This window comes from Tamandua tetradactyla, chromosome 15 (genome assembly GCF_023851605.1).
Source record: "Tamandua tetradactyla isolate mTamTet1 chromosome 15, mTamTet1.pri, whole genome shotgun sequence".
NCBI classification, from domain to species: domain Eukaryota; kingdom Metazoa; phylum Chordata; class Mammalia; order Pilosa; family Myrmecophagidae; genus Tamandua; species Tamandua tetradactyla.
In genome coordinates, this window is record NC_135341.1 from 56,722,153 (window position 1) to 56,738,859 (window position 16,707).

The window sequence follows — 16,707 nt, forward strand, 5'->3', positions numbered from 1 at the left end:
TCACTCAGGTGCTGTTTGTTGCTGTTCTTCTCCGAGATATCTTTCTCCTTGAGGCCTGACTGCTTCTGGGAAGCTCAGCCAGCTGCTGCCCTAATTCTTTTTTTAAAATATTTTATTGTAAATCTTAACAAAGAAACATACATTCTTGACATACAAACATTCTATATATGGTATATAATCAATGGCTCACAATATCATCACATAGTTGTGTATTCATCACCACGATCATTTTTTGAACATTTGCATCTCTCCAACAAAAGAAATAATGGAGAAAAAAGAAAAACACATACATACCATACCCATTACTCCTCCCTCTCATTGACGACTAGTATTTCAGTCTACTCAGTTTTTTTTTAACCTTTTTCCCCCTATTATTTGTTTATTTCTTATCCATGTTTTTTACTCATCTGTCCATACCATAAATAAAAGGAGTATCAGACTCAAGGTTTTCACAATCACACAGTTACATTGTAAAAGCTATATCATTATACAATCATCTTCAAGAAACATGGCTACTGGAACATGGCTTTACAGTTTCAGGTACTTCCCTCTAGCCATTCGAATACACCATAAACTAAAAAGGGGATATCTATATAATGTGTAAGAATAACATCCAGGATAACATCTTGACTCTGAAATCTCTCAGCCACTGACGCTTTATTTTGTCTCTGTTTGAAATCTCTCAGCCACTGACGCTTTATTTTGTCTCATTTCTCTTTCCCCCCTTTTGGCCGAGAAGGTTTTTTCAATCCCTTGCTGCCGAGTCCCAGCTCATCCTGGGATTTCTGTTCCATGTTGCCAGAGAGGTTTATACCCTTGGGAGTCATGGCCCACGTAGAGGGGGAGGGCAGTGAGTTTTCTTGCTTGGTTGGCTTAGAGAGAGAGAAGCCACATCTGAGCAACTAAAAGAGGTTCTCTGGGAGTGACTCGCAGGCCTAATGTTAAGTAGGCTTAGCCTATTCTTTGCTGGGATAAGTTACATAGGGGAGAACCCCAAGACAGAGGGCTCTGCCCCACTGCTTGGGAGAATATCAGGAATTCTCCAAACGGGGAGGTTGAATATTTCCTCCCTTCTCCCCATTCCCCCAATGGGACTTGGCAAATACTTCTTTATTCACTGTTCAAATCACTCTGGGATTTATTGGGGCATCACACTAACCTGGACAAACCAACACAATCTCATGCCCTATTCAAGGTTCCATGTACTTATGGTGTTCATTTAAACTGACCATACAAGTTAAATTAGGAAATGCATTAGGTAAAATATAAATTTTGCACCAATAAACATTTCTCCCTTTAGTCTCACACAGAGGTTGAAGTTTTAAAATATGGATGACCTATTTTCAACACCTTGCAATACTGACATTCCTTTGTTTTTCCTCATGCAAAAACATTTTTTTAAAAAAACATTTTTTATTGTAAAATATAATATATATATATGTATATATACAAAACAAAGAAAGGAAAAACAATAATGTTCAAAGCACACTTCAACAAGTAGTTACAAATCAGATCCCAGATTTTGTCATGGGCCACCATTCCAGCATCTCAGATTTTTCCTTCTAGCTGCTCCAGAACACTGGAGGCTAGAAGGAATAGTAATAGAGTGATTCAGCAGTTATTGCCTCAGTTGTTTTTAACTTATACATGGTATTCCATGGCTTGGAGTATCATAATTTATTTAACAAGTCTTCTATTGGTTGCTTCTGATTTTTTTTTTTATTGTAAACAACAAACATACAAACATTCTTGACATGGTTACAATCAGTGGCTCACAATATCATCATATAGTTGTGTATTCATCACCATGATTATTTTTTGAACATCTGCATCTCTCCAGAAAAAGAAAGAAAAAAAAGAAAAAACTCATACATTCCATACCTCTTGCCCCTATCTCTCACTGACCACTAGTATTTTAATCTACTCAATTTATTTTAATCTTTGTTCCCCCTATTGTTGTTTATTTCTTATCCATATTTGCAAAAATATTTTTTAATTTGTACATTTAATCACCATCATTGTACACTCTAGGCATTTCTGAATTATACTATCTCAGTCTTTATTGTCTATCTTTTCTTCTGGTTTCATACATGCCTCCAGCCCTTCTCCCTCTTTCATTCTCATGTTCAGCTTTATTCAGTGACCTTACATTATTGTGCTACAATCAGGTAGTATTGTGCTATCCATTTCTGAATTTTTACAATCCGTCCTGTTGTATAATCTGTATCCCTTCAGCACCAATTACCCAAACTCTACCCTATTTCTATCTCTTGATAACCTGTATTCTTAATTGAAATTTTCCAAGTTCACTCATTAATGTTGGTACATATCAGTGAGACCATACAGTATTCGTCCTTTTGTTTCTGGCTAATTTCACTCAGCATAGTATCTTCAAGATCCATTCATGTTGTTACATGCTTTTTGACTTTATTCTGTCTTACAGCTCATAATATTCCATCATATATATATACCACAGCTTGTTTAGTCACTCATCTGTTGATAGACATTTGAGCTGTTTCCATCTCTTGGTAATTGTAAAAAATGCTTACTGCCCTAATCCTAATCCTACCTCAAATTTGCTGCACATCCTACAATGCACAGGGCAGCTTTTATCACAAAAGATCATCTGGGACAAAATGTCCTTAGCATCCAAATTAAGAAATTCTGACTTTTAGTCTACAGACAGATTTACAAAAAAAGTAAAGAAATAAAAAGCAGAAAGAAGTACACGAGTACTCCCCATTCACTTTACAGCCACCGCTGGTGAAATTTAAAGATTTACCGTGGACGATTAAGCTAGCATAGTGAGTGCCTTCCTGGCTGGCAATTGAGTTGACTAGGTCTTCATTTCAAATTGATTGCCTATTCGTTTTAGCACCTTTGCTGATACTGAAGTTAAACTGATCAATCTCTAATAGCCAGGGGAGTCTGCTGGCCTTTAAAAAATAACGGGCACTGACTGCATTTGTGCTGTTTTCTCACTTTTCAAGTATTTCTCTTTAGTACTGTCAGTTCTGAAAAATAATGATAAGTGATTCAGCAGTAATGCCACCAATTCCACCAATTCCTGTGGAACTCTGAGAACCATGTTATCAGGGCCAACCACTCAGGAGTACTCCAGCTTTATCACACACTCTGCCCTAGGCTAAGTAGGGGAGGAAATTATTATCTATCATATACTTGCACCCAGCACTTGCTCTTCATAACTGATCAATTTTGAGCTTAAGAAACAAATTACATATATATATATGTAAATTACCTTTTTGGAATAACTAGTTATTAGTCTTTTATTCCTTTTATCAGTGCACCATATTGAGAACTCACAGCATAAGGGGAAAACAGGCTTCTAGGAAGTCAAATGTCTGGGCAAGGAAAAGAATATACTTTCTTGGGAGGACTATTGACTCCAGTAAAAACCAACCGAGAGACACATGAAAGTAAAAATCAAAGGTATTGTGCTTATTTTATGGAAAGGGGAATATAAAATTTAAAGAGGCATCATGTAATTGTTAAAAGAGCACTAAATTTTAGGACAGAGAGACCTTGGCGTGAATCCTGGGTCTATAGTATAATAGCTATGAGGCTGTGGGCTAGTTTCTTACCTTCAGTTTCTATTTCAGTTAAAAAGGTGATACTATTTACCTCATAGAATTGTGTATTGGTTAGCTACTGCTGTATAACAAAAGCCTCAAAATCTCAGTGGTGTGAATAATAAAGATTGATTTAGACTATGCATCCATGGTCAGCTGGGGTCAGCTGGGCGTTGACTGATCTGTGCTGGAGAGGCTTTGTTCTCTGAGAGTCTAATTCTTCTTCTGGGACCAGAGGGTTAGCCTGAACATGTCTTTGCCATGGCATAGTAGAAATGAGATAAGCTCAATCATGAAAGTGTATTTCAAGTCTGCTTGTAGCACAGCTACTGACATAATATTGGCCAAAGAATGTCATATGACTGAGACCAAAGTTAAGGGAAGGGGAAGTATACCCTGTCCGATCTGAAGCCAAAGCAAATTACCCAGGCAAACCTAGCATCACTGAAGTGGGAAATATACTCTTCTCATGGAAGGGAGGGGAAAGGAGTGGCTATTTCTGAATAATAATCTAATTTACCACAAATTGTTAAAATGATTAAATGAATTTATGCCTGTAAAGCACCTTGCATAGTGTCTGGCACTGAGTATTTAATAAATATTGGTTCCTTTCTCCTCCTCCAAACTCTGATTTTACAATCAAGAATAGGAAATATAAACTTAATTTCAGAGATAAAATATTTAAGAAAAACCTTAAATTCTGTATTATAAACAGTATGTAAGAAGGAATAGTAGTAGAGAGAAGAGATATTGAGGAAATTTTCAATAAGATAGAGGAATGAGGGGTGAAAGAAAGAACACCTCCTTAAATTTTGAGAGGGATAAAGCCGGTATAAATAACGAATATCTGTAAATGAAAAAAATTAGAGAAATGTGGTAACAGAACAGAGAAACTCTACAAAGGAGGAGGGAAGAATGGCTTGAGAATCATCATAGCATCAAGGAATTTATTCAAAACACATGCATCTTTCTTCTCTCCCCCACCTCCCTGATTCTGATTTTCATATGATATTCCATTATTCACATGGAATAGTTTAGGAAGGAGAGGAGTATTCATAGTTCATAGTTTTTTTTAATCATCTCTTGTCAAGGTTTTGTGAAAGACTAATTAGTGGTTTAACTACTGCTTACAAGGTCTTCGAGTGCACTTTATCCTTGATACTTCAAAGGCCTTCTTGTGAATATGGTTATTATTTCAACCTATTGAAAGAACAATTATTTTCTGGGAATGTAGTATATAAAGAAGGAAGAAATAATACCATAGAAATCAGATGAAATTGAGTTGGATTTTTTCCATATTACTGACTTGGTCCATCCAAAGAAAAGAATCTTCTCAGCCTAGTTCCATTGATCGTAAATTATTTCACATCACCTGACTGCTAGGTAGTCTATATTAGGGAAGAATTGTGCAGAAATTATTTTTATGCTTGTATAGGCTATCAAAATCCAATCAGTAACTGCAAAACTGCTGTAACTTAATTCAATTCAATTCTGACTCTAACTGTCGGGAGTTTAACCTCTAACAGGTTAAAACGGGCAGTCCTCCACGAGATTGGCTCCAGGCACCAGTTAAAAGTTTGGGGGCCCAGGCCATCTGCACTTCTGACCAACTGGCTACAAATTTGTGGGTTCCCACTACCTATTCGAGTTTGATAGTTCTGTAGAATGACTCAGGGAACTCACTGGAAATATTAAACATATGAGTACAGTATAATTATAGTAAAAGTCTATAAATAACAAGCCAAAAGAAGAGACACACAGCCAAGGTCTGGGAACCTCTTATACGTAAGCTTCCATGTCTTCCCAAGTAGAGTCAGAACATGCCACCCTCCTGGCATGGAGATGTATCTTCTCAATCATGGAATCTCTCTGGGGCTTCGAGTGTCCCGAGTTTATATGGGGTCTCATCATGTGGCTGCACTCAAGCCCCTCTCTCCTCCCAGAACTGGGGATTCTGATATGTTGGGGCTGAAAGTCCCAACCCCTTAATCACAAGGTTGGCCTCTCCTTTATGGCCAGCCCCCACCTTAAGATAGTAGGTGTGGCCGGCTCCACCCTGTAACTTCAGGTGTGGTCCTGCACCCTGGGAAGAAGAAAGACCCTCCAACTACAGGAAAATTCCAAAGAGTCGGAGGATGTTTCCCCAGGCACCAGGGACAAAGATCAGCCAAGTTTTTCATTGTACTACAATAGTTTTCTAGAGGATAATAGAGTCTTCAATTTTGATACTCTGCCGTGAATACCTTCTAGAATAAGAAAAAAAAATGCTTTGGTCAATTTGAGTTGGTTAGGGAGGAACAAAAAGACCCCCTATTAAGAAGAGAAGTGTTAATATTTAACCAAACTCTCCTTAGAAAGTGCAACGATAATTGTCTTTGTTACATCACATGCCTGGAGAAGCAAAGACATCAAAATTCAGTCTTCTTTCTTTTTCTTTTTCCTTTTTAGCGCATGGGCAGGCACCAGGAAACTTTGTTTTTCATTTTTAAACCCTTGTTTTAGTCCTGCTTCCACCAGTCTTACTTTTTTGGTAGTACTACTAATAGTCAACTTGCGGCGGTTGCTCAGAAATTTGGGACAAGGTCAGGAAAAGGCCATCTATAATGTTATAATTAGCAAATCTGACTTGTGGTGGGCAGGAATGGGCAGAAGCAATCCTAGCCAAACCTCTTTAAAAATGTTTGCGTTGTTTTGAGAAATGAGGGTCTTTTCCAGTTATTCAGAATTTCATATCTAAAAAAGAGGCCTGCAATGTAAAGGGGCAAAGAAAATGGAGTCTCTTGTATGGTGCTATGAGGTAAGGACTGACTTTAAAAAAAAAAAAACTGATGGTTAACTGAAGGTCTTCCAGGTTTCCATGGCGCTAGAAAGATAAGACCAGAATGCAAGGAGTCCTTGGGGCTTTTTTGCCTACCACTCTCTATACTCTTACTGGCCCCTTTCTTGTCCTCAAATGTACTCAGGTCCTTCCCACCTCTGAGCCTTTGCACTTGCTCTACCCACTGCCTGGTATGCTCCTCTCTACCTTAGAAATCCACATGCCTCACTGCCTCACTTCCTTTATTTAGGTCTACTTTGGTATCACTCCCTCATAGAGGCCTGCCCTAGTCAGCTTATCTAATATTGCTCCCCCTACTTTTCATTCATTTTCTTCATTCCACTTCCTGCTATTTGACCTTGCATTATACATGTACTTGCTTATTACCTGTTCCTCACTAGAGTGTAAGCTTCATGAGGGCAGGGGCTTCTGTGCTCATTGCTGTGCCCAGGATATTGCTTGTGCGTGGAACATAGCAGGTATTCTTTTAAATGGTTTAAGGAATGAATGCATATTAACTATATATTTTAGACCCCAAGATACAAATGTCCCTAATGTGAAGAAGGGCAATCCTTTGGATTTATGATCACAGCTTTATGAAAAATTTACTTGAAAACATGCAATAATTCCTCAAATAGCCAGTTGAATTGGCTGGGCATGGAGCACTGTGCTGGGTGATGTATGCAGAACTGAGTGATTAAGTCATGGTCTCTGTCCTCAGAGAAGAGGTGGGGTAGGAGCTTCCTTTATAGTCTCTGCGTTGGGGGTTGGGGACTGGGGGTGGAGGTTAGAGGGAGGGGTTGTTGCCATTCACACAGACATGATGTAAATATTGCCTCCTTAAAGTTGGGAAGTGAACAACCCGTTCACAACAATTCCAGGGAATAGATTTTTCTCTTCCAGCTAGCAGTCACTTCTTAACAAACCAGGTGCCAACTGGGTTTTCATTCATTCATTCAACAAACATTCACAGAGCATCTACTTGTCGATATAATAAGAAATGTGCTAGCAACTGGGATACAAAACATGGTCCCTAACTGCAAGTTGCTTACAGTTTAGTGAGGGAAACAAACTAATAGGCAAAACCTGTTTGCATCAAAATTACGTAATTGGGCTTCTCTGAGTGGATGTAGGAGGGGTTTCTTGGGAGAGGCAGGGGAGGGGGTGGGTTTGAGCAAGATTTCCTGGAGGGGATGATCTCTAAGTGGAGTCACAGGAAAGCCTGTTTGCTGTCTATACCACTTTAATCATAGTTGTCATTGGGGTTATAGTCCGGCAGTCTTCATATCACGCTTTGCTTCTCACCTCTGGGATAAGTAGGAATTCTAGTAGGGAAAGGAAAGGGAGTTTCTGGTGGGCATGGGGAGAACGAAGTCTTGAGGCAAAAGAGCAAGAGTCAAGCGAATGCCCATGTTCAGTCAGTCAGTAGCAGAGGGTGGGGAGAGGCAGGGTCCCGGTGACTCAGCCTCTCTGAGGAGTTTGGGTTTTATCCAGTAAATCATTTCAATGATCACATGGGATTTATAAGAGCTCCTTGCAGGGAGTGTGGAGAATGAATTGGTCAGAAGGGGGTAGGAAAGCCAGGGGGAACCTGGGAGGCTGTGGCACTGATCTAAGAGTACACATGGGGGGAGAGGGAGAGGAAACAGGCAAAGTAATTCCTGTTTCAGCCTTGAGTCTCTGGATGTCTGCCTCACTTACTGAGGGAAGGCAAAGGAGGGAAGAGCAGGCTGGAATCAGGAAGGGAAAAGTATGGGTATAATATCATATTGCTGATCTTGAAGGGGCTGGGGAGTATCTTCCTGCACGTCATCTTTTTCTTTCTTTTTTTTGTGTGGGTAGGCACCAGGAAGTGCGTATCGTCTTTTATTTGACTGAGTCTTCTTCCCCTCTTCCTCTCACCCCAATATACACACACCCTCAGACAGTGCCATCCTGAGCGCATTAAAGCCCAAGGCAAAGAAAAATCCAGTAATAAGGGTGCTGCCTTTATTTAAAATTTTGAGCATCATGGATTTTTTTGCATTAATTCTGATTATTTCAAATATTGCCTTAAATTTATTTATCTTAATTACTGAGGTTTTTGGCATCCTCTTAAATTTTGTGTCTGAGGCAAATGCCTCACTCATCTTGCCGTAGTGCTGGTCCTCCTCCCACCCCCATATAGACATATCTGTAAGCTTCTTGAAGACAGAGACTGGGCTAATTATTTTATATGATCCCTAGAACTTATCCTAGTATCTGACCCATTGGAAGCAAAGAGCGACTCTTTGTTGAATTAATGTAAAGAACCAATCATAGAACAAGGCACTGATTTGTTCTGCAAATCTGAGTACCTCCCATGAGTGAGGCATTATTCCTGGATCAGAATTTATTCTTTGAGAGACTCATAGCAGAGTGCTCGTGGGGAAAGTAGGATGGAAGAAGCAGGGGGATAGAGGCTAGGGAAGTACAAGAAATGGAGATCATTAATTTCCTCAGAGTCTCAGAGGAAACTTGCTTTAACTGAGGAAGTGTCATTTTCTTCAACTCGGAAGCAGAGGTAGGGTTTCAATGGTCAGTGATAGAAAAGAACTCCCTCTAGGTGGAGGGAACAATTTGAATAAAGGCGTAAAGGAATGGCAGTGCTTGACTTTCCAGGAAGTGTAGTGTGTTTGGGGTGTTTCAATGGGTGACGTGGCCACAACACTGAGGAAGCAGTGTTGTTTTTGGCTCTGTGGGGAAGTAGGGGACTGGGGGGCAGGGTGTGCTCAAGTGGAGCACGCTGGGGTCAGGAAACAGCTGCCATGATTGGGTGGTGGAAAAAGAACAGTCACGGTTGGGAGGGTATGTGAGGAAACAGGTATGGAAAGAAAACAACAGATAATGGGAGTGGGAAGGGCAGGCAATGGAATAAAGTTGAATGTAAGGAAGTTTAGTGCAATACCTTGTGTTTTAGGGTACGTAGGATAAAAATGTCATTTCTCTTTTTTGATATGCTACATATAAATCCCCTAATTATTTGTATAGTTATCTTGAAACATCTTAATGACACTAATAGAGTTCCAAACAAAGGAGAAGGTTCACGTATAGCCTTACTACTCCAACAAATGAGTACGTACAATGTTGTCTTTCAAGGTCTTGCAGGAAAGCCTAGGAAGAGTTGCCATCTCTGTGATCATAATTGATATGATTTTATGATTAGTCTCAATATTGGTTTCAAGGCTTTGCTTGTAATCTCTGAACTCAGTTAATGTTGTGCAACGAACACCTGCACTTTTCTTTGCAATGCCTTTATCCAACACATGCTGATTTTTACAACAGGTTCCTACTGAGGCAACTTAAACAGTGACTACAGCATGCTTATGTGAAGGCACAAATAGTTATGTGTAAGCACTTTGTCAGCTCTAGAGCACTATGCCAAAAAAATATGCACATGACAGAAATAAACGAAAAGACAGTAGATTATGTTGAAGTGGTAGCAATCCTCGTCTCTTCACTGGGAGGAAGAATTTTTGCTTATTTCTTCCTACCCAGAATTCTGGTATTGGGGTAAATGATCAAACAAAAGAAAAGAAAACAAAAGACAACAAAATACCCTCAACCAGAAAGTTGCATAATAAAATACTGAGGTGAAGGAAGGGCAGGAGATACCAGGGAATGGAATAGCTGTCTTGCAAACAACATCATAATGACATTAATAGTGGTAAATATTTAATAGCTCGCTTTCTGAGGGGAATAAAGTGTGCAGGATTACCTACATAAATTTATATAAATTTTACTGTGTAGCACACAATTTACAAATACTAATAAAATATGTAAAATATTTAATGTGAAACAACAAAGAATATGTTGCAACTTTAGTGATTCATCATCAATGATGCAAGTGACTTTTATGCTGAATCAGATAATAGCTTTTGAATCCTGAAAGAACATTTTCTAATTTTTTTGTGCTATTTGCACAAAGTATTAAATAAATGCTTTTTCCATGACTTTTCTTAAGTTTAGATGATCACCAAAAAAATAAATAAAATAAAATCAAGCTCTGAGTTGTGGTATTTGCTTATTTCTATGGTATAAACACTCCCACCATGGCTAATTGCAAGCTACCAATGTGTCATCACAGATGATGGGGTTGGAAAGAAATGCCAAGCAGCACCATTAAGTAGTATTTCCACCACACAGGCACAATAGATGTAAAGAAACCTCAAAGGCATAGATAAGAGCAAAATGTTGTAAAATAACTAGGAAATGATGGATTTTGAGTGTTTATTAACAACTTTAAAAAGGTATGGTTGGGTGGGCCATAGTGGCTCAGCAGACAGAGGTCTTACTTGCCATGCTGGAGACCTAGGTTCGATTCCTGGTGCCTGCCCATGCAAAAAAAAAAAAAAAAGCTATAGTTAACATGCAGTAAATTGCACATATTTAAAGTATACATGTATATACCCACGAAGTCATCACTAAAATAAAAAAATGACCATTTCATCACTCCCCCAAATTTCCTGATCCTGCTTTGCAATACATCTCTCCCACACTTTCCTACCCCTCTCTCAGGCAACCATTGGTTAGCTTTCTCACTATAGGTTAGTTTGCATTTTATGTAGTATTTTATAAATGGAATCATGTAGTATGTACTCTTCTTTTGTTTGGTCTCAGCATAATTATGTTGAGTTTTATCCATGTTGTTGCATACTCATTCCTTTTTATTCCTGAGTATTGCATATTTATCACCTTTGTTTATAATTTATTTCATTGTAGGTTTATATAATTTAACTTTTAATAATGCCTATTTAATAACTGCCTGGCAAAATTCCTGAAACCACAAGCCAATAAATTTACTATTGTTAAGCCAACCTAGTTTATGCTATTTGTTTCAGCAGCTAGGAAACTAAGACTTGAGGAATCAGTCGGAAATGAGGAAGTAGGTAACCATTTTTGGACTTTTGGTTGTGAAAAGGAGAAATGCAGGGTCGTTATTGGTTTGATAGAATTGTTATTCTTAATTTGAGGGTGAGAGACTTTAATTTGTTTATATGTCAATGGGCAAGACAATAGAGACAGAAAGATTAAGATAAGGAGAAGGATGAGTAACTGATGGTAACAGGGAGCTTGTAGAGCAGAAAGAAATTTGAGAGAATATGCAGAATGATTAGATTTGAACTAGGAAAGGGAAAGACTGATACTGATATTTATTTAATGTTTTCTAAATGCCAAGGGCTGCTAGATAATTTGACTTATTTAATCCTCTTAACAAATCTTTCATACTATTATTTGCAATCAATTTCAGAAAAAATAGGTAACTTGCCCAAGGTTATACTGGTCCTAAGAAGCAAGATTTATGCAGTGAGGAAAAGAATACCTCACCCTCCGAAATCTAAGGGATAAGGGTAGGAAGCAGTAGCAAGGATATCTAAAACTATTGTGGCTTAAATAAATGTTTATTTTTCTCACTGGAAATAATCCAGAATAGGCTATCTTTGGCTAGAGGTATGACTTTGTTCTACAAGTAATTTCAGAGACCCTAGATTCTTCCATCTTGCTACTCTGTAACCTTGTCATTATCCACATGGCATATGCCAACTCACTTCCATATTAGTGGTCTAGCCTGGGGCAAGGGAAAAAGAGAAAGTCTAGGTGAGACTGTTAGTGTCCAATCAGAAATTGGACAATTATTTTTCTCCCACATCCCATTTAGTATGAACTAAATCACATGGCGATACCTAGCTGCAAGGGAGGCTGAGGATTATAGCTTCATCTTAGGTGGCTATCAGGCCAGCCGTGACTCAGAGGTTCTATTACTAAAAGGAAGAAGATGGAAATGAAATATTGTATGATCTTTCTAATTCTCTACTTTATTGGTTGTAGGGAAATCATGTGACATGATGATAAAAGCTGCCTACTTTACTAGACACTTATACAAAACAACTGATAAAAATAATATTCTGCAATAATTTAAAAACATGTCCTGAGGCAAATCATTTTTCCAAAAAAATGAGAAAATTCTTTCATCGTCCTTGCTCCTCTATCATTTCTCTATGGCTTTCTGGCATTTTAGTATCTTTTGAAGATGGCAGCAGTGTCAGAGTGGGTATCTCACATGGCCAGGGCGTTTTGAGATCAGTCCACAACTGGTGATAATGGTCCACCTGTTTTCATGAAACCAATAGTGATTCATGCTAAAGTGAAATGGGTGATGCTGGCTGACGGGGACAGTAATAGCTAGAAAGAATGGGTCCTGGAAAACTATCCCTCAGCTTTAGCTTTTGATTGCCATGAGAGAATGTAGCTGGTGTTTCCAGGAATTTGAAATTTTCAAAGACTCCAGAAATCTGGGTTTTGAGCATATAATCTAATGTTAAATGTTAGCTCAAGTATCTTAATACCGTTATGTGGGTCAAGAAGAACATCCCATCAGTGGAAAACAGGTTCTGGTCTCTGCTTTCATCTCTCAGCACTGCATTCCCTCATCTATAAAATGGGGATAATACCACCTCACAGGGCTATAAGTGAGGGTTGTGTATGTCCTAAGTTAATAATCATGATTGTAGCTAATTTTTTTTAAAAGATGAATCTGCTTAGAATCAGGATATTCTCAAATCCCTAGTGGATGGGAAGTTCCCAGGTAGACTAAAAAAGTAGAGTCCACAAAATTACTGGAACTGGCTCTTCTACTTTGGTATCTTCAGAGTTATCCTAGTTTACATTTCTCAGTACTTCCTTCTCGAAGTGTCAGAACAAGAGTTTGGGTAATATCTAATTGACCGACTTGGAATGTCTGACCTTGGCTCCATGCCTTGATAGTTGTGTGACTTTGGCTCAGTTACCTAACGTTCCTGAGGCTTAGTTTTCTTATTTTAGAAATGAGAATAATAATAACCTATTTCATTAAATAATTGTCAGGACTTAATGAGATCATATATATAAATCCTTTCATGCACATTGCCTGGCAGAAAGTAAATATTCAATACACATGCATTGTAATTAACTAGTATTTCTTACCCAGGTGGAAGATATATAAAATTGGTTTTTTATTGCTTTGATTTTTTGATAAAACCTATATTTTTCAGGAATGCTACCTTACCTAGTCGACTTCTTGAGTTGCTTTTACTCTAGGAGAATTGTGATAATATAATGGATAAAATTTTAGGAAATATTGCTCAACATATCCATTGCATATGCTCCTCTTGTAAGAGGAGAGCATCAGGTATAAAGTGTTCTAAAACAACAAAGTGACCTTTAAAGAAAAGCAATTTATTCATAAAATAAAGCACCAAAGAGAAGGGGGGAAAAGGTCTTCTTTTATACTGCTTGTATCGGATCTCTAGGCTAGTGTATTGTTTTGCATCACTTGTGTTGGCTACATGCTATGTATAAAGAGTTCCTTATTTCAGAGCTGATGGATGCTGTGAAAGGGGAATTCTGAAATTTACTATAGGAGAAGATATGCAATCTGTTCTGCAGAGAGCCCCAAAGGCAAAACAGTTGATACAAAATGCAAATGGTGAATGAGCACTTCCAAAAAGTTGTCAAGTGACAATTATGCTCCTTTTCAAAAATAGACAAATTTCCACAGGATGGTTAAGCCTATTGATTATCCTCTATTAATTGCTATTATTAGCAGTAGTAGCAATAATAATAATAATTGTTGATATTCTTTGGTCTCTTCCTTTGGATCATACACTGGATGAACGGCATTACATGCTTTATCTCACTGAATTCTTTCAACAACTCTGTGAATTAGGAACTATTATTATTCCTACATTTCAGATGAGGAAACTGGTATTTAGGAATCTTAACCAACTTGCTGAATTTCATTAGCTAGTAAGTGGCAGGGCTTGGATTCTAACGTAGTACTGTGTGGCTTCAATGCTCATGATTCTATGAGGGAATGGAAATTTTGATGAGTGACATGGAGAGAAAGAAAGGGAGACAATTTTGGAGCTTTAAGCCCTTCTCAAAGGATACGAATGAATGGTCTCTCATTGTGGGGCTTTCCATAGAGAAAGGAATTTGACTGCGAGACTATGGGGGCTGAGGGAGAAGGGAAGCCAGAAGGTACAAGAGGGAAGAAGAAGCTGTGAAAGACTTGGAAGACCAACTTGGAATGCTTTGCAATTCTGCCAACAGTAGTGATAATTCATGATCATCCCTTGATATTGGGAACTACTTGTGATTGAGAATAGCTTTTATTATCTATGTGGTGTTCACCTCTCCAGAGTTCCTGGGAAATCCTGCTTTCACATACCCTTCCTCATTGTCCTCAGAAGTACATTCACATTTGTCAGACTAAGTTTGGGAAATATAGTCTGGCAATTATGAGCAGAATTTCCAGAGTCCCTCAGTTCTAGTTCATTGACTCCAGCTGGCAAGGTGGATCCTGTCTCTGAGTGTAGTCAGCCTCTGTCAGAAGATGAGAACATGTTGGTGACAGCTCTGACAATCTCCCACTCTCCTATGGAGAGGGAATATTGTTTTGGACTCTGTGTTGTTGGTTATTTTATTTGTAATGTCACTATGGTTAATTCGTGTTGTCTAATCCAAAAGTCTAAATCCCTTTCATGATAATTCTTTAACATATAGCTTTACCTCAGTCACATTTAAATGTAATTGGTAGTTTGTCGGAATTCATCTATAATTACAGAATGTTGTCCTTGACCGTGTTAAAGGGAATTTTTGACAAAGAAACTATTTTGAGTTAGGAAGCTGCTGTTAACCTTGAATTGGATGAGAAACAAACTCACAGATACAAACCCACAGAAATAAATGAGAAAAATATCTTTTTCTGTATAATAGGCTGGGGGGAAAAACCCTAAATAGCCTTGTCATGATAAAAGCAAAATACTGTTTAATTTCTTCATGTTGCTTTGGAGTTCAGACACATCTTGGTAGGTAGTACTATGGAAAGAAGAGTGGACATCAGGATACTTGGGTAGTTTTGGATTTGTTATTATATATCAGTCAGAATTCTTTGGGTAGTCATGTGTGGAAAGTATGACTGAAAATGACTTCAACAAAAAAGGGAATTTATTATTCAGTAACCTAGATGTTCTGGAGTGTATCTGGCCTTAAATACTTCAAACTGTAAATTATGTCATCAGGAACTAATCACTTTCCATCTCTCAACTCTATCTGCTGTTTTGTTATCTTCATTCTCAGACTCCACATGGCAATGTATAGTAATTCCAGTCTCAGATTCTCTTGGGCTCAAGACCGGCATGAAATGGCAAGAGTCTTTTCCATTAGTTGTAAGATTCACTTTGATTGAACAGGCCTAGGCCCATGTTATTCCTGACCCAATCACTGTGGTGCTTTGATTGACCATGTAAGAGTCTCATATGGACCCCCAAGAGAATGGATGGATTCCCAGTCAAAAGTGGGACTGTTATTAGGAGAAGGAGGGAATTGACACTGTGGAGGTGTTCTGGTTTATAAGCTGCCAAAATGCGATATATCAGAAATGGAATGGCTTTTAAAAAGGAGAATTTAATAAGTTGCAAATTTAAGGTTCTAAAGTTGTGAAAATGTCTAAATTAAGGCACCAACGAGAGGTTGCTTCACTCAAGAAGGCTGATGAAGTTCGAGGTTTCTCTCTCAGGTGGAGAGGCACATGGTGACGTCTGCTTGCTTTCTCTCCAGGCTTTTCCATGGCTTCCCCCAGGCTCTGTCTGTTCTGTTGGCTCTGTCGGTGCTGGTGGCTCTAAAGCTTTTTCCAAAATGGTTTCCTCTTAAAGGGCTCTAGTAAGCAGCCCCACGTGGAATGGGTGGAGACACATCTACAAGGAAACCATATAATAAAAAGTTACCAACTTTCCTCTCTATGGAAAGTTTCCATAGAGATTGTTATCTCTATGGAAACAATCCAAAAGCAATATTGGGGGGTGCAAGGGTAATTCAGTGGTAGAATTCTTGCCTACCATGCAGGAGACCTGGGTTTGATTCCAGGCCCATGCACTCTTCACACACCTCCGCCCCTCCCCCCCCAAAAAACCATACAAGCAAACAAACAAAAACCAAAACCAACCAAACAAAAATCCAACAAATATTGCTGCAATAATGGAATACTCACATGGAAAAAGCGTGAAGTGTGACCCCCCCCATACAGCATACTGAAAAAAAAAACCAATATTGAATGAAGATTAAAGGACATGGCTTTTCTGGGGTACATAAAAGCTTCAAACCAGCACAGGAGCTAAACAACAAAATTTACCAAAGCCACTCACCAACTGCAAGACCTGGAGTACATCACTAAACCTCTGTGAAAAGTGTAGTTAATAATGCCTACTAAAAAAAAAAAAGGGTTAAAAAATAGCCTGTATG